Here is a 23,794-nt window from a genome sequence, read left to right as displayed (position 1 = left end):
CCATGAGTTTAACACATCGTCGTAAAGATAATTACGACTTGTAAGTGACACAAACCCAGACACTCCATTGAAGATGGAAGTGCAATACCAACCGACTTAGCGTATAGATTATCGCTAGTCTAACATTACCTCATAGGGCGTCTTATCATACAAGGCACAAGCCCTAATATATATATCTATATATATATATATATATATATATATATATATATATACATATATATATATATATATGTATATATATATATATATATATATATATAATATATATGATATATATATATATATATATATATATATATATATATATATAGATAATATATTATCGATATAATATGTATATATATATATTATATATATCATAGATATATTTGTATATATATATATATATCTATATATATTATATATATCATATATTTAGACACGTGATTTATATCTTATTATCGTAAGGTCACTTGAAGACTGGGTGTAAATCCTGACCGGTTTCAGCTTTATTCCTAAGCCATTATCGAAGGACTGATATATAAAGTAATACCAACTAGCAAAACTAACAGATCTGTACAATCCAACGCAATTCCTTTATTCCATACCAGTTACTCGTTCTTTTATACACATGATTTTTTATGCTTCGCAGGAGTTTACAACGAACCTGACTGCCCTCAGCACAAGGGAAACCATGCTATGGCCGTGGTAGGATATGGTTGGTCTAAAACTGGAGGCAATTATTGGCTCGTTAAGAATTCCTGGGGACATAAGTGGGGCCTTGAGGGTTACATCAAGATGGCCAGGGATCAAGGCAACCAGTGTGGCATTGCCGACAGGGCCATTTACCCAATCGTTTGATACGGAAGATATTCAAGTGAGGAGAATTTCCAGATTGTGCAAGCATTCACTTTGAAATGGGATGTAATTTGATATCAGTTTTGTAGAGTATTGTGTGAATAGGGGGTATTAATTACTAAGAACAGGAAACCTGGAAAATGAAAAATAAAACTTGTATACCTCACTCTCAGATGAATTTTTCTTCACCACCAATGTGGGCACTGACGCAACCCCAGGAAAAAAAACTGAACTAGCATCACACTAAACAACATTAATAACCATTGTAGTTAAAAGAAAAAAAAATACTGTGACGCCAATATACATGAACCAGTCAGCCGGTCGAATACCACTGTCTCAGAACTCGAACTGTCGGTGGCCAGTTCTTTACGGTAATCAGAAATCTTGAGGTACTGCTGATTTCAGGTTATCACACAGAAGTGATAAGGTGCATTAGCACATTTTACTGGCAGCAATGGAGGGGATGAATTGAAAAGATTCATTATATTTATAATTATCAATACGCTGCCGACGGTAGGGGCGGTAATGAAAACAAAAAGGTACTCTGAGTCTTACATGATGTTGAAACGAAATGGCGCACCGATACCATCAACAGAAGTGGTGATATTGAAACGAAAAGGTACCCTGCTACTTCTTAACTCACATGAATGGTATTTTTATTTCTAGCGTGCCAAACCCATGAAGCTTCCAAGGGAATTTTGGAGTTCTTAGCCTCAATGTTTGCATTACTGTTTCATGGTATAAATTTTTGTCACACATTCCTTGTTGAAATTTGAACGGAATCTGCTTTTCTAGTTGAAAGACACTACAAATTAATTCCGGATTAATTCAATATAATATCAACTATAAGCAGGAGATCCAAATCTGCAGATGTCACTAGACTAGGTGTAAATGCAGCAGACCCAGATACAGTGGAAAGTTTAAGAAATGATCTAAGGAAATTAAGAGAGTGGTCAGAAAGATGGCAAATGCCTTTTAACCCGAATAAACGTAGTGTTACAAATAGGAACAAACAACCCTCATGCCAACTACATACAACTTGGGAATGACATAATTTGTGTAGACCAGGAAGAGGACCTTGGAGTCATTATTACCAAGAACTTAAAATCCACAAAACAATGCATAAAAGCTGAAAAGAAGGCACAGAAACTAGTGGGATACATAATCATAAAGAGGCAGTTCAAATACAGTAACAAGGAATCGGTGCTGCAGATCTACACATCAATAGTTAGACCACAGCTTGAATATGCAGTATACAGTATTGGCCACCAACACTAAGAAAGGACATAAATAGATCAGAAGGGGTACAACAAGAGCCACAAAGTTAATCCCATCCATCCGGTAAATAGGTTACCAAAGACGACTAGAGAGCCTGAACATGTATGACTTAGAAACACGACCATTCCGAGGACAACTAATAGAGACGTTCAAAATACTGAAAGGCATAACAAAAGTAGACAGAAACCTCTCCGCTTTAAATGAAAACCAGACGAGAAATAATGGATGGGGTACTATAACTGAAAAGATACAACACGTCCCATCGTGGGAATTTCTTCACATACAAGATATGTGACACATGGGATAAACTGCCTCCACCAGTTGTAAACAGCTGCAGTGTGAAGGAGTTCAAAAGCTAAACAAAGACGTTAAACACTGTGAATGAATTGTATTAACTGCTCCTAGAGATAAGTGAGCACATGACCAATAAGTCTTTGAGACATCCTAATCCTTGTAACTCTCTCTCTCTCTCTATCCATTTGTCAATTATCCAAATCAATTCAACTATTCGTTCCTTAACTTTTAAAATTCGGACATTAAGATTCATCTCTCTCTCTCCGTCTCACTTCCAGAGGCTGTAGATTGGGGTTTAGTGTGAAAGGCCGCCTAATCAATGTGTAACCTTTGGGAAACAGCGGCACTGACTTGAGAATGGACCGCCAACCAGCATTACAAAGGCACAGGAAAATACAAAGACGTAGGGACACTGCCTTGAATACAATACCACAAGGAGATAAGTGGAAATTCCTCGACGATCTATCTGTCTCTCTCCTGTTTATAGTTCTCTTGATATCCCGTATAATTATTCTCACGGCGTTTATCTTACTAAAAGAAGTAAGCCAATTTATTGCAGAATATTATCAAAATACAGCCTAACTTAACCTAGCCTATCCTAACCTTATCTAAAGGGAAGTATCCTACCTGTGAAAAGGAGGGAGGGAAAAGGGAATATATGTCTCTCCTGGATACCAACCCCGCTCTGTATTTACAACTGGCCAAATTTCTTACACCAGTACAAACAAACAAACATCATGCAAAAGGAGAAATATGCAAATTCAGGTAAACTATGAGAATAAACTCTTCAATAAGGGACAGTAATTAAGTCAAGAAATATTTGGAATTCCAGTTCGGTGACCTATAAAGCATATTTTGGTTCTGAGGAATTAAGAACTTGAATCATTACTGTGTTTGTTGTATGTTTTTTTTTTCTTTTGTGCGTGTCCGTTCTCTTTTCCTTGCTTTGGATTGAATTTACTCCCGTTCTTTTAAATTTTGACGCTTTTTTTTGCAATTTCGAGTTTTCTTTTATTTTAATTCCCCTTCGTTAGTTTTATTTCTATTTAATTTCTTACGCTCTAAGCTTTAAATTTAATTTAATTTTTCAGTTTCCTTGAATAATGTATTCACTTTTTACCATTCTGGCTACCTCTGTACTATTTCTTTTTTTCTTTCTTTTTGCCTTGCTCTATCTCGTATCTTGTTAGTCCAACTTGGAAAAGAGAACTACGCCATTTCAGAAACACAAAAACCTTCGCTAGTCCTGCCATAAAGATCTGGGCGAGGCACCAGAACGAACTTAGTTTCATACATCCAATCCCGAGCTACAGTCCAGATCTGCACAGATAGCACCAATGTCCTTTAAAGATTTCGTGAGTATGTTTAAGGACCTTGGATAGCACTACAAAACTCACCGAGACCGTGAACGAGTTTCCAAATAGGAAAGATGAGCTTATCAAAAAGCTTGAATATTCTGCCTCAGAATGGGCACAGCGATAAATGATCTCAAAGCAATAAATGATCTCAAAAAGCAGGGTGAGGGTTAGGAGGTAAACATAATCCTGAGAGAACCTATCAAACAGGGAGGCATATTCCCGAACTGTAACTAAGCACCAAGACCTTCCTTGAAAAAAGCGGGACGCCATATCTTAAAAACTAGCCATAGAACCTTCTTGAAAATAATCTCATTATGTTTCCAACACCCATATTATCATTTGCATTATTCCCTGAACTAAACTAGCCTAACCCAACCTAACCTAGGTGCATGGAAAAAAAACCGGGCTGGTATGGCACCATAAACTATAGTGTAAAATGAACGTTCAGGTACATGTCATTAGCCTTGGAGATGAAATGAAATTCAATCAAGTTTTAAAAGGACCCACAAGTATATATGAGTTAAGTACCTATATCAGATTGCCACTTGATATTTTTCCTTTTCAAATTAACCCTGCCGAACAGATGGAAGCCTGAAATTCCATGAGTTTTAGAAGACAAACGATAACCAGACTGAAAGAAATTTAAAGCGATTTATTAACAAGGTGAAGAAGTGTTCACAGCATCTCATCGCTCTAGTCAAAACTATAAACCTAACCAGACATAAAAATAGCACAAGAACACATCAGTAAAACCAAACACAGGAACATATTGAGCAACCTGTAGGGGGTTAGTGCTGTCAGTGCACCACATGCGGTGCACTGTAGGCAATACTTAAGGTTCTTTGCAGCGTCCCTTCCTTCGACCCCTAGCTGCAACCCATTTCATTCCTTTTAGTGCACCTCCTTTCATATTCTCTTTCTTCCATCTTACTTTCCACCCTCTTCTAACAACTGATTCAAACTGCAAAACTGCGAGGTTTTCCTCCTGTTAAACCTTTCAAACTTTAACTGTCAATTTCCGTTTCAGCGCTGAATAATCTCATTGGTCCCAGTACTTGGCCTTTGGCCTAAATTCTATATTCAATTCAACAAAAACAGCAGCTACCAAAGACCACCGACCACAGCTTAAATGACTTTGACGACGAGGGCCTCATATCCTCATCTCCTGAAAAGGTTCTGCAATGCAATGACAACGAGAACAGCGCAAAGGACATTATTTAATACATGACGTCACAGAACGATAGGTTGACACGAATGAAAATCGCATTAATAAAACCAGAGTGAATGATCATTGAGCATCAATAAAAGTGCGAGATTATCATTTACAGTATTCTCATTTTGTGAGATCTTTAGTGTATTAAACTCAATAAATTAACTTGCACATCAACCTATAAAAACTTATAGCATAGTGTAACAGCTCAGAACTTTGCTGAAAAATTATACAAACGCGCAGAACCCCAAGCCAAGTTTCATACCTTGCAAGAAAATACAATAAATGAACCAACTGACTGATGTAATTTACTTAAAGTTATGTCTCAGCGGGGACATGAACACATAAGCTTCTTGAACAGTAAAAATTGAAAAGTGCATTGCGCATTTCCAAGCACTTATATAATACCTGCGAACTCACAGTTAAAGCATTTTCGAGTCCAAAGTGTTCGCCATATTCTCCCTCCATAAAGGAAACATTGCAAGGAGCTTTAAATCTTTCTTAGGGTTGCGATATTGTATAAGTGCATTGAAGGTCCTTTAAATATATTTGAATATATTCAAAGGACCTTGGGTGCATTCTGCTATCATCCGGACGTCTTTCAATACGTCAATGGTCTAAAAACTTATGCCGTTTCTCCACGATAAATAAGTCTGTCTGTCTTGTCTGTGCCAAACTCAATCAAACGATTTAGTGGTCACTCTGGAAGAGTAGTTCTTAAACTTTTCTATTACCACGCCCCGTCTATGAACCAGCTATTAAATATGAAGGGGGCAGAACCGTTGGACAGAATAATATTTACAGAAGAGGACATTAAATACAAAATAGAGATGAACCCAACAAGCCTAAATCTCTCAACAAGTCTAAATCTTCCGGCCCGGATGGAATTCATCCAAGATAAATTATAGAGTTAAAAGAGGGGATAGTTCCTCACCTATATATACTCCACAGAAAAAGTGCAAAACAACGAAAGGCACCAAAAGGATGGAAACTATGACGTAATGTGCCCCCAGTTTACGAAAAAGGTCCAAGAGAAGAGCCAGGAAATTATCGACCAATCTGCCTAACGTCAGTCCCTTGTAAGGTTTTCGAGTCTATAATTGCGGATAACACTGATAGAAACAACTTGTCAAAAATCAACAGGGTTTCAGACAAAACAAATCCTGCCTACCAAACCTCTTGGAGTTTTTTCATAACACGCTTGGTATTTACAACGGTAGTAAAACAATAGATATACTCTACTTAGATTTCCAAAAGGCCTTTGACAAAGTTCCACACGAGAAACTAATGACAAAAGTTAGACTTTTAGGAATTGTAGGAGAACTAGGAGACTGGATCGAAGACTGGTTAACCAATAAAATACAGAGTCGTAATAAATGGTAAAGAATCAGAATGGGCAGATGTGACTAGCGGAGTTCCTCAGGGTTCTGTTCTTGGCCCGCTCTTGTTTTTGCTTTACATCTTTGATTTTGATGTAGGTAGCAACAGCAGTAAGTTAATTATATTTAGAATAATTCACCTTTACCAAAAGAGAAGTAGCAACGGCAATTATTTTATCATTTTTAGAATAATTCACCTTTACCAAATGGAATAATTCACCTTTACCAAATGAGTAGAGAAAACCCTCTTGTTTATAATATATTTTCCTACATACTAGCTTTGGTACAATCCATACTTACTTTTAATAATGTCCATTTTTTAGATCCTAGAAATCATAAATAAAACCCCAAAACAATTACTCTAGTAATGAAGTTGGATGAAGCTAGGTAATTTCGAAGAGATTTGAGAGGAGAAGGGTCATGTTTTGGTGGCGCGTCTCTTCTATTTTGGCGATGCACTCGATTATAAGTGTAGAAGAAGGGAAAAAAAGGAAAATAGGGCCTGTGATTCTCGAAAATGTGCATAATACTCTTTATTTGCAGAGTATCAACATTCATATTTAGCTAAGGAGCAATGTCACTGTCCTTTACAACAACAACAACAACAATAATAATAACAACAATAATAATAATACTTGGAGAGGAAAGCAGTTTTCAAAATTGGATAGTTTTATTTACGATGAATACAATGTTTCCATCGTATTCTGTAACTGATATAGGCTACTGTATTCATCGAAAATAAAACTATCCAAGTTTGCTACCTGCTTTTATCTCCAAGTATGACGAACAATGGTGTGATACAGGCAGAATGGAGTAACCTAGAAAATTAGTTATCAGAAAAATAGAGAAAATTCTGTACAAACTGAATGCCACTGATGCAGCTGTAACCTTCAACACCACAGTTTAAAAGAGGGTCTACTACCTCTTTCTAATAATAATAATAATAATAATAATAATAATAATAATAATAATATTTGTGTGGAACAACGATAGGTTACAGTTAATACACTCAATGTTAATTTAGACTTCAAAACTGGCCTTATATTAGTATGCTTCGGAACGGTATGTAACATGTCAAGTGCAGGGACCTGAAGTCTCTACCTCTCATATAGTCCCTCATTTTTAAATGTTTGAGCATTACACTAGTTATGATAATAAACTATAGCTAAATATCCATAAACAAATCAGAGCTTAGAATTCTAGAGAAGTCTGTAGACACATTGTTACATTTATAATTGGATTTGGTCTTGACAAACGTGAACTCAAAATAACTAATTACTGACTTGTTGATGATCAAGACATTGTACCACATGACTCAAAACATTATTGGACCAACATAATATTCTTCTTCCTCGTAGCGACGATATTATATGATTTGACAGAAATATACTATCTTCCTTTTCAACTCTATCTGAAACAAAATCCCAATGATAAAACTCATCTCAATAAAAAATGATAAAAGAAAAAGATGGCAGAGAAATAAGGGCACCGTTATAGTATGTGGCCTACCTTTTGAATGTGGCCTACAAAACTATATCGCTGTTATAGTATGTGGCCTACGTTAAAAAGCATATTGTAAGGAAGTATAATAGCTGCCTAGTAGTAGATACTTATAGAACTGCTGTTAACAATTAAAGATACTGTATTAGCATGTTTAGTAACAGGTGGTTAAAGTAACAGGTAGTTAAGGAATTGCTGGTTTAGTAAGTGCTTGTTTGTGATTCTACTTCCTTTTTAGGAAAAAGAAAGCAACCTTAATTTCTTTACGATGAAAACAACTTCGTTTATTAAACTAAACCCTTCAAAGATGTTGCTCAGATCATTTTATTTAACAGTTGCTGCCAGTGATAAAATTGCAATGTTATATTTACGAGAGAACGGTATCCTACAAGTTCAGGAGTCATGTGAGAAATGTAATGGTCGCTTGAGACTAGCAAACAAAAATCTCGTGGACAAGATAGAATGGTTTGGAGATGCAAACGAAAAGGATACCAAGCAACCAAATCTACTCTGACTGGGAACAAGTTTTTCACATATACAGATCTGAATAGCAAATTAAATAGTTGCCTCTCGTTGTGCAAAATTATGGAATTATTGTATCTGTGGACCCTTGACATGGGAGTGCATACAGTGCAAACTATTACAGTTAAGTCTCCAACGACAATAGTGGATTGGCTTAATTACTGCCGTGAGGTAGGCTCAGCAAAAGTTTCGGTTAGAAAAAGGGGTCAAATGAAGGACACCGAATCTTCACCAGTACAAATAGATGAGGCGTGCTTCGCTGGTCGCAGAAAATACAGTAGGGGTCGCATGTTAAGACGGAAATCATGCACCAGAAGAGGAAGCTGAAGAAGAAATTATTGAGAACAATCGCAATCATGGACTAAGAATCGATGGGCCATGGGTGTTCGGGTTGATTCAAGGACGAGTTGAGAGGTACTTTTATGTGGAGAAGTGAAATGCTGAAACTCTAATAATACCGATATTCCAAAGGGAGGTGGAAGCTGGTTCACTGATCCACTCCGACGAGTGGCCTACATATCGCCAACTTCATCATTTAGGATTTGAACATAAGACTGTTAATCATCGGCACCATTACGTTGACCCAGCTACTGGTGTTCATACTCAAAGAATTGAGAGATCTTGACTGGAAAGCAAATTCCGTATTATGAAGAAAAAGCGTGGAGTCCCAATTCATCACTTCCAAGACCATCTTGATGAATACTGCTGGCGATTTTCAAAGGGAGCTGATGCCAACTTATTTATATGCATTCTTGAGGATATCAGAGAAATTTTTAATGATTGAAAATTTAATTAAATTTATTTTAAAATGTTAGCATTTATTTTATAATTTTAGCATATTTTAGAATCACTCCCATGTAAATTATAGATATATTTTCAAAAATTAATAAATGTGAAAAATAATAAGTTTCAGTAAGTTGCCTATTACTTACCGGGTGTTTCGAAAACTAGAGCGGGTCCCCCCCTCCACAGAACAAATGGAAAGTTATGAAGTTTTCTGCTGTAACCTATCTCCAAGTACATTACCTTAAGTTTCTATTAAGCTATTTTTCATTTTACATTTCTCGTATTTTCAGACTGAGTGACGGAGTTAGATACAGCCATGGCTAACGATTCGGAGGAAATCAGATGGATTGACTGAATCCGGGCTATAACCTTCAGAGAGGCCAGGGATGCTGGCACATCCTTCATTTCACGTTCCTGGATAGCTAAATACATTAAAAGAGATGAATCCTTTGTTAAAAGAAACTGGAACAAAAATCCACATGACTGTCATCACGAAAAGAGTGAGAATCTTGGAAGGCCTAAAGTCCTTTCTCAGGAGTCAAAAGACAACACAGCTGAGGCAGTGGGTAGACCAAGAAAGTCTTTACGTAAATTGGCACTTGAACTAGAAACAAAAATGGGAAAGAAGAGAAGTTATAGTGCTGTATATTGTGAGTTGAGAAATTCTGGTATCAAGCCATTTCATGTTATCAGCAAGCCCAACATCACTCAGCAACAGAGAGAAGACTGTGCATGGTTTTGTGGTTCATTTCTTAAAGATTGGGATGAAGCTGACTTTCTCCATGTTGCCGCATCAAATGAATTCTACATTTACACAGTCAGGGAGCCAAATCATAAAAATGACATCATTTGGGCTACAAAGTTAATTTGATGATGTCAGCGATGACGTGCGCCATCGCCAAGTTGTGAAATTTATTTAATGTTTGGGAATTTTTCTCTGCTTCACAGCCAAATGGTTAATGTGGATCATCAAAGAAAAAGGACAGTCATGGAGTGGCGAATACTTCAGAGAAACTGTGCTTACTGGTGGAGTATTTCCTTTCCTCAAAGATCCTGAAAATGTGTTATCTGTTGGAGAAGTCACACATTTGCATGATAAGGCACCATGTTTCAAGGCTCTTCAGAAACAGGAGCTGCTTCGAAACACTGGTATCGATTTCTTATTGTCAAGTGAATTTCCAGGTAGCTCCCCGACCTTGATGTGTGTGAAAACATTGGTAGTTTCTTAAAGGATCGTGTTGAAGTGTGCACAGTGAACTATGATGGTATACCAAGCCTCAACGACCTGCGAAGAGAGGTGACCGAAGTGCTCAGGGAAATGGAGTTTGAGTCTCAGCTTTTTTGCGATTTGCTGAAATTATACCCCTCAAGAATGCAGGCTGTGGTACAGGCAGATGGAGGCCACACAAAATATTAAATACTCAGAGAGAAACTTAAATAAATGCCTCTTCTGAATTACTTTTGTTTTTGTCCATATCAATTTTAGTTTATGTTGTAGAGGGTGGGGGTGGGGGACCTCTAATTTCGAAACACGGTATATATCTATAAATATATTCTTACTGAGGTAGGCCACACTGAAACCGGGTAGGCCACTTACTATAACAGAGTAAAAAAGGTAAGCCACATACTATAACGGCACCGAAATAAGCTATTACTTACTCTTTCGGAAGAAGCTCAGTATAAACTGATAAAAAAAATAATGAAAAGGAATTTGAGATTATCAACAAGTGTAGTATGGACATTACTGACAAACAATACATTATGAGAAGAGAGATGCGGTTACAAAGAATGGAAAACAAACAAAGTAAAAAAAAAATTAAAGGGTCCCCCTAGATAAGTCCTCATTGCGATTGTGGAGTGGATATATACACACATGAAGTCCATTGTTGATACGCACGACGCTTATTTGAAGTATATGAAAAACATGTAATAAGTCGGGCTAGACTAACCATGTCATCACAGATTTACTGGCAAAGTTTGAATGGTGAACAAACGGAGTATCAAAAATAAGAAGCAAATGAGAACTTCAAACAGTTTTTACTTTATTGTCCAACATAATTATAATTATACATGGAACAAAGTTAGTTCCTTGCAGCGGCCATGTAAAGAGGCTAAGGATGAATTACTAGTTTTACTTGAAAAAGGTCTGTATATAAAAGAAGCCGATAGCAGGACAAAATTAATCAAAAACATTATTAAGTTACAATCATGAACAAACCAGGACGAACTAAGTAACCGTTGTAAGGATCATGTAGTCGTATTACTACTACTAACTACCTCTGTCCCTTATCTTTGTTCAATTTTCCAAACATTCAAAACAAAAGCTGCTCAAAATCCTCTAAACCAAGAATACGGAAGGCTACATCTGTTTATTCTTGTTGGTAAATATTAATTCTGTGTAAATCCTAACCTTAAATACCTAGAATGCCGTGTCCTGACCTAGCCCGACCGTACCTTCATAACATAACATAGCCTACTACCTACCTAGCCTAGTTAGTAGCTAGGTAACTGGTTATTTTATAGGTAGGCAGTGTCACGGCAGGCTACTATTTGACTATTTAACCGGCATTTCTGATAGGCTACTCATGCGTATTCCATTATTTTCGGACTTTGGTTTGATATATATAGCAGTTGCCAGTACGGCTAGCCTATACTACCTAGCTACAACTAAGCCCCACATCATAAACTAGGAATTGGGTAAACAACCGACTGGACTGGCCAACTCACCGACTACCGCGTTTTTGGCCACCCTCCGAAAAAGTACTTTAACACGTCTGGACACCGGAGATGGTCATCAGTCATGAGTTGTTGGTGGTGATAGCTGGAGCTCAAGACCTCCACTCAGTAGATCTAGGGTACTTATCTGCGGTGGCCTATACTATGGCAGTTGCGGTTTTTCAATGCAGTATTACCTCCTGAACAAGAATTTAAATAATATTTATTCGGACGACTGTAATTAACCCCCAGGGGCCAGTACTAAACACGGCGAAATACATTGGACGCCCCAATCCCCAGTGGATTTCGTATCCGCGGTTACGTTCCTTGCAGTCCTTGTGGAGTGCTTCTGTAGAAATACCCTCTACTCTCCTTTCGCAGTACCTGAGTATTTTCTCCAAAGTTAGAAATTAAGGCCTTATTTTAAGATTTAAACAGAGGGTAATGAAAAGTGTGGCCAACGCAGTGCACACTACCCCCATGACGCTTTCAAAATTTTTACTTACAATTAAAAATGTTTAGAAGATTGATGCCATTTCGATGTTTGTGGAGTTGCTTGTATCAATCTGCACACCAATAGACGCTGGGGCACTTTCATCACAACAATCGTAAACACGACTTCTAACCACTACTTATCCAAGGGAACTACGGCATTTTGTGCTCTTTAATTGTTTATCAGTGTTGTCAATTGGTATGTGTTTACCCTCCAAACCAGGTATAAGACATACACAAAACTGGGGAAATAAGTGAAATTAGCGTTATCTATTTGTAATATATATAACAACTAGAATTCATGGAAACGGTTTGTAAATGCATTGGCGTATGTGTGAAGCGCCACTAGATTGGCAACGATGAGTCATTTTTGTCGCTTCGTCTGCTTGTAAATACATCAGAAATATTTGTAATTTTTCTGGGTTAATTTGGTTGCAAAAATGGGATAATAGATATGAATTAAATAAACATTTTGAAGTAACAAAGTAAAGTTAAACTAAATAATGAGTAAAGTAAACAATTAAGGGAATAAAGCTTTGCACTTATATACAGTGTGAGTCGTCTCTGCTCGAACTAATGTGTTTGTGGAGTGAGTGCTTAGGAACCAGGAACAGCAATGTGGTTCAAGTGCAATTTGGAGTGAGTTAAGACCAAAATGTGTATAATTACAACAAATATGCACTGTGGAGTTTCAGTTGTGATGGCAGTAAGGATAAAACCACCGATTACAAGGTAAAAATGAATTCAGTTCAAACCATGACCCCAGGAATAAAAAGTTTCATACTTTCACTAATATAGGCAACAAAATGTTGTTTTATTGTGCTGATTACAACTGCAATCTTGAGTAAGATCAATAAACGTTACATATATACGCTAATGAGTGCTGGGAAGGCTGGGAAAGATGGTGGATTGTCTGTGGTTAGAACGGCCAGTCACGCGATTGCCGCCATATTGGATTTCAAAACTGCCTGGAAAACATATTTTACGAAGAGCTCACATGCTTATTTTAGTTCATATGGGGCTTTCATATATCACATTATGTTGATGAAACTTCAATCTTTTGAATGGTATGCTCATAGTTGTAATTGTATTCTTGTTTCACCAATTAAATATCGAGTGAATAAGGCCTGGCCACGCGATGACGATGGATCGTCTGCGGTTGTTTACCCTAGCTACAGATACTGGATCTAGGGTAAACGACATGTTTTCTCGAAAAAGACCACTTTTTTTCACCAACAATACCATTAAATCTTTAAGCATGCCATTCAAATGACTGAAGTTTCGTCAGCAAAATGAGATACCTATAGGCTAGGGTAAAGCGCCACTGTGCAGCCACATGACCACCTGTATGGTTGCGCCATCACCTTTCCCAAAAAATAGCTTTAACACTTCCAGTCAGAAGCCAACCTCCGTGGAAGCAACACCTCGAGACCTCTCAAAGTAGTAAGTGTTTTCTTCCAAGGTAGAAATTAAGCAGAAGTTAATGAAATTCTAGCCATGCGCAGTGTTAACTTACCTCCATGACACTTTGAAAATTTTTTATTAAAACAAACCTAACATATAGAAGAGTGATGCCATCTCGATGTTTGCAGAGTCACTTGTGTAGACAAACTTCCATTTCCTGTGCTAAATCCGCACACCACTTGTACCCATAGACGCTGGGCCACTTTCTTCACAACAGTCTTAAACGACGATGGTGTTTACGCTTGCGACCTGGGAAACCTGACGATTGTTCAAGAAGAAGAAGAAGAATAGTGGGCTAGATAACATTTAAATAAATAGTTAAACACCAGAATAAGGTTATGATTTGCATATATTTTTTACATATTCATGATAATTCATTTGAAAATATTCGTTGTTGTAAAAGTAACCAGATTCCTGACACAAATTTCATTGGTTTTAATGTGAACATTAGCTACGGTGTTGTTCGCGCTTTCCTATATTTTTATCAGTGTTGCCAATTCTTTTGTGTTTACCCTCCAAACTTGGAGATAAGACTTATACAAAACCATGTAAATAAGTGAATTTAGCATATCTAGTTGTAATATATATATACAGGCAGTCCTCGGGTTACGACGGGGGTTCCGTTTTTGAGACGCGTTGTAACCCGAAAATCGTCGTAAGCCGGAACATCATCAAAAATCCTAAGAAAACCTTACATTTAATGCTTTGGGTGCATTAAAAACTATGTAAACTGCATTCTTATTGCATTTTTCATCAAAAAGACCTTCAAATATTGATAATTTTGCATTTTTGGTGTCATATTTCTTGTGCCAGATCAGCATTGTAGGCGTCGTAACCCTGGAACATGCATCGTAACTCTGGAAATAATTTCTGATGAATATAATTGAAAAGCGCCTTAACCTCAGAACGTTGTAAGCCGAACCCGTAGTAACCCGGGGACTGCCTGTACACAGATATTAGAGTAATTTTATCATTATTACATTACAATGATATCTAGAATTCATGGAAACAGTTTTTAAAAGCATCGATGTATGTGTCAAGTTCCACTAAATTGGCAACAATGACTTGCTATTCCTGGCACGCATTAAAGATTACATTTGTTTCAGCCGTACAAATATTAGAAATTAAAAACAAATGATTTCAGCCATACAATTATTGAAAAAAGTCAAAATAGTAATATAGACTTAAATATATGAAAAGCAAAAATGTACAAATTTTTTCTCATAAACAATTCGCTAAACCATCGTCTGCTTGACTCGTGGATTCTGGCTGCCAGATGTACAATAAGGCTGAAAAATTATTCCTGCCATGGCTTTACTATTTTTGTACATGAACTTCCCTGCCAGATATATACTTAGCTATAGTCTCCGACGTTCCGACAGAATTTCAAATCTCGCGGCACACGCGACAGGTAGGTCAGGTGGTCTACCTTCCACCCGCCGCTGGTGGCGGGAGTATGAACCAATCTATCTCTCCAGCCAGATTTTTTTTCTGTCGCTGAAGCGATAACAACTTTGTCGTTCTTCCCGATATATTCTTCATTTCTCGCTTGCCTGGAGATTGATTTGAACATTTTGGTGACGTATTCGCTCTATGTTGGCTTGGCATACGCTTATTGTGGACCGTTATTGACTTTGCGCTGGATTTTCCTGTAGAATGTCTGATTTTGATTCTGTTTCCAAAACTCCGGTTTTGTTTAGAGTATGTGTGACCGATGGATGTAAGGTGAGGTCCCTACCGAAAGCTGCGGTGGACCCTCACACTTTCTGTGTTAAATGTAGGGGGAATGAATGTTCGTTTAGTAACCCGTGTCAAGAGTGTGAGGTTTTGAACGAAGATGGGAATATAAGGCTCTTTCTTCTTATATTAGGAAACTTGAAAGGGATAGGGTACGTAAAGCTTCTTCAAGGAGCGAGCAGGTCGAGAATGAGTGGAGACAATGAAAAAACTAACATTTTTTTTTTTTTAAAAAAAATTGATAAGTTTTTCAAGAACCTTCCTCCCAGGTCTCAGCTCCTGCTCCCGCACCGAAGCCGTAGATTCGTCTTCGGAGGCGGCGGCCTCAAAGCTTCCTTGTGTTCTAAGGAAGACAAGAATCTTCGTACTGAGCAAGGTAAGAGTGTCAGTGATGATAAGTGCAGTGTACCCAGTGATGTGGAGGGTGCGTCTGACCGGCTCCTTAGTGCCTCCAGGCCTAGACCTCTTCCAGACTCCCAGTTCCAGTGGAGGAGGAAAGTCGAAAGCCGCAGGAGGGCTAGGGAGAGCCCCCACCGTTCAGGTCTCCCCTCGGCAGATCCTGAAGTTTCGCTCCCAGGCTGCCTTGGATCGTAAGAAGAAGAATATTCTTCGCCAGTGTTTTTCGTCATCCTCTTCTCCTTCGCCGAAGCGTGGGTGGAGCTCTAAGGAGGCGTCACGCCCGTTGAAGAGGGCTGCGGAGGCTCCCTCAGTACGTTAGCGTCCCAGATCCCAGAAGACTTTTCTGATGTAGCTTCCTTGCAAGCAAAGAAGCCTAGGAGATCCGGTGATCGCCCTCCTTCTCCCGCGCCTCGCGCTGAGCTTGCTTCGGAAGAAGATCCTGGGGACTCTCCTTCTCGAGTACTAGCGGGCCTACAAGCTCAGATCACAGCCTTGGCGGACTCCTTGGCATCGAGATCGCGTAGAAGGAAGGATTTGTCTCTCCCGATCAAGAGATCGAGGCGCGTTTCGTCGGAAGAGCGCTCTCCTTGCAATCGGCGTTCTCCTTCTTTTGAGGATTCTTCTACTCATCGTAACATTTCACGAGAGGAACACCACTCCCGCTCGGAGGTGTCGAGACGCCATTCGACGGATAGGCGCTCCTTGGACTATGAAGATGATTTCCTCAAATCGGATTCCTGCCTCGGGGTAGACGCTCAGCCCCTTCTGTTTCTCCTTCTTCTAGAGTTCGTGCAAGAAGAGAGAGTCGTCTCAGGTCATAGAAGACTTGGTTCGTCTTCGCCGTCTCTTCTTTCTTCTCCTCGTCTTCTCAGAGAACCTAGGGAATGCCCTTCTGGAAGTAGGCGCACTTCTCCTTCCGACTACTGTAGTCGGGAGCGTTCGGATAACGTGACTGGTAGGCGCTCATCGCATTGGAGTTCGCTCCTCCCCTGTAAGACATCAAGAGTCTAGTAGGAGCCCTGCTCCTGGTAAGCGTCATTCTTTTAGTAGATGTTCTGGAGAAAGACACCTTGATCCTCGTTTGCTTCGTTCTCCTAGTAGGCGCTCTTCGTTCTCGAGACTCCTACCCTCTCCTCATCGGTCTCCTCTTGCTAGAAGTCAAGAACGCCTCAAGCGCCCTGCTTCTGTTAGGCGCTCGGAGCCTTACAGACGTTCTCCCCTCGGTAAGGACCAAGATCTCGCCGAACGCCCTGTTCCGTTTTAAGCGCTCGGAGCGTAGCAGCCGCTCTCCGCTTCGTAGGCATCAAGAGCCTCTCGAGCGCCCTGCTCCTGAAAGGCGCCCTATTTTTAGCAACGTTTCGCCGCTTGGTAGGCGCCAGGATTCCTCTAAGCGCCCTGTAACAGATAGGCGCTCGGCGCCTAGTAGCCGCTCTCCTCGCGATCGGCGCCAGGATCTTAGCAGGCGCTCTCCCTCTCGTAGTTTCCCTAGGGAATAGACGTGGTCTTTCTAGAGAATGGCGAGTTTAGAACAATTTTCGGATAAGCGCCCACCCTTCTTTTACAACTCGTCGTTCTCCTGTACGCCTTTCTACTTTGGAATCTTCTCCTCATTCAAGACGCTTTGTCTCCTTCATCGCACTGTACCCCAGCTAGGAAATCCATCTAAGGATTCTCATAAGGATCCTCATCCCCGTTCTCCTCCTCAAGAAGACAGGAAGCCTCTGAGGAAGAAACTAATACATCGGCAAGACAGTTTCTTCGTACAAGAAGCTCACAGAACTTCTCCTTCAGGAGTTCGGAGAGTCTTTGAGCCCTACTGCTCCTCCTTCTCCAACACTCGTTGTTCTCCACAGCGAAAGCAACGAAAGGATCTTCGTGTGTGAGAATGAAGCCGACTCTTTCTATAAGAAAGCGCTCAAGAGTTTCGGTTCATGGATGCGTACTAAAGAGGAAGCGGGGGAAACAATGTTTGCCTTCCCTCCGTCGAAGCTTTCAGGAAGGACAGGATTTTGGTATGAGACAGGAGAACCCTTGGGACTGGGCCTTCCGTCTTCAGCTGACGCAGATTTTTCGGCACTAGTAGACGCCACTAGAAGATCAGCTTTTGAATTCGGCCAGAACAATGTGGCCAATGAATGAAATGGATCACATTCTAAAAGGCATTTTTAGAGTCTTGGAAGTTTTCAACTTTCTCGATTGGTCCCTCGGAGTCCCTAAGCCAAGAAAACTCAAAGGACCGGACACGTTTTCTCCGGAGGATTTGAATTGTGTCTTATCCTGTATGGATAAATCGGTGAGAGATGGGGCCAGCGAAATAGCTTCACTGTTTTGGAGCAGGGGTCTTGAAGAAAAGATCAGTATTTTGCTCATTTTTAACAAAATCGTCTCACATGCTCAGAGGATCGTCTTTGCTTTTTGCCCCGCTCTCTACACAGCTGTTTCCTAAACACCTGGTCAAGACATTTCGAAGGCTCTCTCTGCCAAAGCTACGCAGGACCTTCTAGCACAGTCTGCAAGAAGCCGCGCCCTACCTTCAGACTAAGACAAAGAAAGCTAAGCCGACCTCTCAGGAACCCTTTCGAGGGCATCTACCTCTAGATCCTCTTCGTTCAGAGGTCGGAAACCAAACAGAAGAGGGAGGACTTTTTACGAAGTCAATCAAACCTCCCAAGTAAGACTCAAGTCCTTCAGACAACTGTAGGCGCCAGGCTTTTACAGTTTGCAGAAGTCTGGGCCCGGAAAGACGCAGATGCCTGGACCCTGTCTATTTTGAGGAAGGGCTATTCAATCCCGTTCTTTTCGAGGCCTTCCCTTGACGAATACCCCGAGGGAGTTGACGGCCAGATACATGGAAACCATCATGAATCAAGCCCTCCGACTAGCGGTAGACCAGATGCTGGAAAAGGAGGCGATCGAACTAGTGGCAGATCATCTTTCGGCAGTCTTTTATCAACCGCCTGTTTCCTAGTTCCAAAATCCTCAGGAGGATGGAGACCGGTGTTGGATGTAAGCGCCCTGAACTTCTTCGTCGAAAAGAAGAAGTTCACGATGGAGACCACTGCCTCGGTGTTAGCAGCACTCCGTCCAGGGGACTGGATGGTGTCCTTGGACTTACAGGACGCTTACTTCCACGTACCAATCCATCCTTCCTCGAGGAAGTTTCTAAGATTCATGATGGGGGGAAGAATCTTCCAATTTCAGGGCCCTGTGTTTTGGCCTCTCCACGGCCCCCCAAGTCTTTACGGCCATCATGAGGAATGTGGCACAATGGCTTCACCTGGAAGGGTGAGGATTTCGCTCTATCTCGACGATTGGCTTATAAGGGCCAATTCCAGAGATCGTTGTCTGAAGGACTTGAAGAAAACCCTGGATTTTGACTTATTCCTTAGGACTTCTGGTCAATCTGCAGAAGTCAAGTCTGATTCCCGCTCAAGAGTGCGTTTATCTGGGGATCCAGATGAACTCTCTGATTTTTGTTTTCGGGCTTTTCCGTCACAGGAGGATAGCCCACGGGGAGGGGACTCGAAAAAGTAACAACCTTCTAGGGAAAGAAGTATGCACAGTGAGGGAGTGGATGAGTCTGCTGGGGACGCTCTCCTCACTGGAGCAATTTGTTTCCTAGGAAGGTTGCACCTGAGACCGCTCCAATTCTTTCTTCATCGGAATTGGAGTCGTCCTTCTCAGGATTTGAAGTTCTCCCTGTCAATTACTCTTCAAATCAAGAAGGAGTTAGCATGGTGTGGGCGGATCCCGACAAGTTTCTCGCAGGGACTGCCTCTTCAATCCCAGAAACCCAGCCTGGTGTTGTTCTCCGATGCGTCGGAAACAGGTTGGGGGGCGACTCTGGGAACCAAGGAGGTGTCAGGAACCTGGATGGGGGACCAGTCTTCCTGGCACATCAACAGGAAAGAACTAATAGCCGTGTGGCTTGCTCTGAAGGAGTTCGAGTCAGATGTGACAGGAGCAGTTGTGCAAATAAACTCGGACAACACCACGGCTCTGGCATACATCAGGAAACAGGGGGGGACGCATTCCTTCTCTCTGTACGAAAACAGCAAGAGATCTTCTTCTGTGGACAGAAGAAAGGGGATAAAACTTCTCACCAGAATTCGTACAGGGAGAAAGGAATGTAAGGGCAGATCTCCTCAGCAGGAAAGATCAGGTCCTTCCCACAGAGTGGACTCTGCACCAAGATGTTTGCCAGAGCCTTTGGAAGTTGTTGGGGGCAGGCCTCTCTTAGACCTGTTTTGCAACTGCAAGAACAAAAGAAGACTGGATCTGTATTGCTCTCCCCCATCTCGGATCCAGGAGCAATAGGGATAGACGCCCTCCTACTCGATTGGAAAGGACTCGATGTATACGCGTTTCCCCCTTCAAGATTCTTGGGGTTTGACTTTAAAAAAGTTCGCAGAGTCAGATTCCGCGAGGATGACTTTGATAGCTCCCTTTTGGCCAGCACAAGATTGGTTTCACAGAGGTGCTGGAATGGCTATGGATTTTCCAAGATCCGCTTCCTCTAAGGAGCGATCTACTCAGACAGCCCCACTGCGACAGGTACCACAAAACCTCCCCGCTCTCAGTCTGACTGGCTTCAAGGACGGTGCCAGAAACTGGTCAGAGCGAAAGGCTTTTCTTTTGTCAGCAGCTGCTAAGGCATCGCTAGAGCGAGAAAGGTCTTCCACATTACGAGTTGTACCAATCGAAGTGGGATGTTCTTCAGAAGATGGTGCAAGAGGAATAACGTTTCCTCTTCCAGTACCTCTTGTGAATCAAATCGCAGACTTCTTTTTATTCTTAAGACAAGAATGTGGCTTAGTCGTTTCGACGAGTTAAAGGCTATCGTAGTATGTTTGGCGAATGTCTTCAGGCACAGGGGCCTCAACTTATCGGAAGATAAGGACCTACAGGACCTTATTAGGTCGTTTAATACAACGAAAATGCAGTATCCTAAGACACCTAGCTGGGAATTTGGATGTAGTCCTTCAATTCCTTGGGTCCTCTAGGTTTGAACCCCTAATTCAGCCTCATTCAGAGACCTTACCAGGCAAGACTCTGTTTTTTGATGGCTCTAGCTTCCGCCAAGAAGTGAGTGAGCTTCAGGCGATTGATGGTAACTGTGGGTTTTAGGAGGACTCTCTCATTTGCTCTTTCCTTCCTGGTTTTCTTGCAAAGAATGAGAACCCATCAAGTCCATGGCCCAAGAACTTCGAGATTCGTGGGTTATCTTCTTTGGTAGGAGAAGAAACCGAGAGAACTCTTTGCCCAGTGAGAATGGTGAAATACTACCTTAGAAGAAAGAGCAACTGAAAGCCAACCGAGAGGTACTGTGGTGTTCAGTAAAAGAGCCTACTCGTCCATTGTTTCGAAGAACGCATTGTCCTCTTCTTGAGAAGCCTCATCAAAGAAGCACACGGATCTGCAGAGAAGAACATCTTAGGCTTCTTAAAGTGAAAGCACACGAAGTAAGAGCCATAGCAACTTCTCTTGCTTTCAACAAGAATATGTCCGTGCGAAATCTGATGGAGACAACTTCTGGAGATGTCAGTCAGTGTTCGCGAAACCACTACTTACGTGATGTGAGAATCAATTACGAAAAAATGCTTCGCCTTGGGCCCGTACGTATCTGCGGATTCAGTGCTGGGGCAGGGAGCTGGAACTCATCCTGTTTAGTAGTATAAATTTTTTCCCCCTTGTATTTGTTGTTGTTGGTTGCCTTAAAGAGGATGCATGAAGGCATCTCTTTAGGTCGTAATACTAATCTTTAGTAGTTTGGTTAGGTGGTCTGATGAGTGTGGGCTCCTTTGCAGTAGTAGTGGTTAGGACCTGTTAAGATAGGGACGAACTCCCTTTAACAGGATCCGACTTGGATTCTACACACAGGGATCACATATCCCAGTGGTAGATCCGAGAGTCTTTCAGCATCAGGTCACGTCCTAGCTGTAGCTCTCCAGGCAACGCAGACTCAGAGATAATATCAATGAAGTCTTCTGCCTGAACAGGTAAGACCAAGTTGTTATTTATATCCTACAACATCAGTTGTTTCTTATCTCTCCTTATTACTTTAGCTGTCTCTTACCCTCCACCAAGGGTGGCCAATCAGCTAAGTATATCTGGCAGGGAAGTTCATGTACAAAAATGATATTGTTAAACTACAATAAAGTTTTGTACATACTTACCTGGCAGATATATACGTCTAATGGACCCACCCAGCCTCCCTCAGGAGACAGGTGAAAGAGAAAAAATCTGGCTGGAGAGATAGATTGGCGGTTCATAACTCCCGCCACCCAGCGGCGGGTAAGGTAGCCACCACCTGACCTACCTGTCGCGTGTGCCGCGAGATTTGAAATTCTGTCGGAACGTCGGAGACTATAGCTAAGTATATATCTGCCAGGTAGTATGTACAAAAACTTTATTGTAGTTTAACAATATCATATTTCAAGTGGAATTTGGAGTGAATTAAGAACAAAGTGTGTATAATTACAATCACATAAGCACTTTGGAGTTTCAGTTGTGATGGCAGTAAGGATAAAACCACCGATTACAAGGTGAAAATGCATTTCAGTCAAAACATGACCCCAGGATTAAGACGTCTCACACTTTCGCTAGTATAGGTAGGCAACAAAATGTTTTATTGTGCTGATTAACACTAAAGTAGAGCCTCAGGTTACGAAATTAATCCGTTCCGAAGCGGCCTTTGTAACCTGATTTTTTCGTATCTAGAACTATGTTTTTACATGTACAGTGGACCCCCCGTATTCGCGTTCTCCAGATTCGCGGACTCACACATTCGCGATTTCTCTCGGAACGTTTCCCTCCCGCATTATTCGCGGAAAATTCACGCATTCGCGGTATTTTCTATGATAATATCCACAAAATTCCTGGTTTTTTTTTTTATGAATTTCATCATAAAATGCACTTTTTGTGATAAAACTATTAAAAAAACCATGTAGGAAAATTTTTAGTGGGTTTTACTTGAGTTGTAACTTACAAAATAGGTCTGTTTTTAGCATTTTTATAGGGGTTCCAAACATTCGCGGATTCTAACTATTCACGGGGGGGTCTGGTACGCATCCCCCGAGAATACGGGGGGACCACTGTAAATTGCCTAATTTATTCCAAGCCCTACAAAAACACCACAGTAAATTTTATAATGAAGCTAAATTGACCAGTAAACAATGAAATACAAACAATTTGGATCATTCAACACCTAACCTAACCGTGACTGTATCTGTAAATAAAGTGTATTAGTGTACAGGGTACAAGGAATACTGTACGTACACGTACGTGCATGTGTAAGTGTTTACATAATAAAAATATGGAATGTTAGTCCATATATATAAAAGTCTAAAACTAAAGAGGTCAACCAGATTGCTTGCAGGAATGTGATCAGACTAGAGACGCTAAAGATGACGTATACAATAAGTATGTAGGCTAAGTTGACATGCCGTCATCTGTGGTCATTCATTTGTTTTGAAACAGTCCAAGCTCCCTGCTTGAGACAACTACCGCCTACGTGATCTGTAGCGTGTCTCATTTGATTGTGTGTTCGTATGAAACTATGTCATTGTATGCATGTTCATATGTTCGAACTACTGTCTGTTCCTTCATAACTTGTAACAGAGATGGTAAACAAGGAGAAGAGTTAGACTATCGTCATTAGAAGACCTGTACCTCTTTACCTAGCTTTATCATGTAGAGGAATAGGATTAGCCATCATCATTGGCAGAAGCGATCAAGCTATCGTCATAGAAGACTTGTACAATCATATCTGATCTTCAGCATGTAAAACTTCAAGAATATATCTATTTTTATACTTAGTG

At 40.6% G+C, this 23,794-nt stretch overlaps 2 protein-coding genes across 3 annotated transcripts in view; both read left to right on the top strand.

The window, feature by feature from the left end:
* LOC135222848 (crustapain-like) overlaps positions 1 to 1,006 on the top strand; it is a 14,728-nt gene extending 13,722 nt beyond the window's left edge. The window contains exon 7 of the mRNA XM_064261181.1: positions 635 to 1,006. The gene's annotated coding sequence lies outside the window, so the exon portion shown is untranslated. The remainder of the gene's footprint in view (positions 1 to 634) is intronic.
* Positions 1,007 to 11,408: 10,402 nt separating this feature from the next.
* Positions 11,409 to 23,794, top strand: part of LOC135222847 (telomerase Cajal body protein 1-like) — a 57,776-nt gene continuing 45,390 nt past the window's right edge. The window contains exon 1 of one of the 2 annotated variants that reach the window (XM_064261180.1): positions 11,409 to 11,544. The gene's annotated coding sequence lies outside the window, so the exon portion shown is untranslated. Of the gene's footprint in view, positions 11,549 to 23,794 lie in introns of both variants that reach the window. The other variant, XM_064261179.1, reaches the window with a different exon arrangement.

The sequence above is a fragment of the Macrobrachium nipponense genome, chromosome 8 (genome assembly GCF_015104395.2).
Source record: "Macrobrachium nipponense isolate FS-2020 chromosome 8, ASM1510439v2, whole genome shotgun sequence".
NCBI classification, from domain to species: Eukaryota; Metazoa; Arthropoda; class Malacostraca; order Decapoda; family Palaemonidae; genus Macrobrachium; species Macrobrachium nipponense.
The sequence above is the reverse complement of the archived record's forward strand: the minus strand, read 5'-3'. Positions and strand labels throughout refer to the sequence as shown.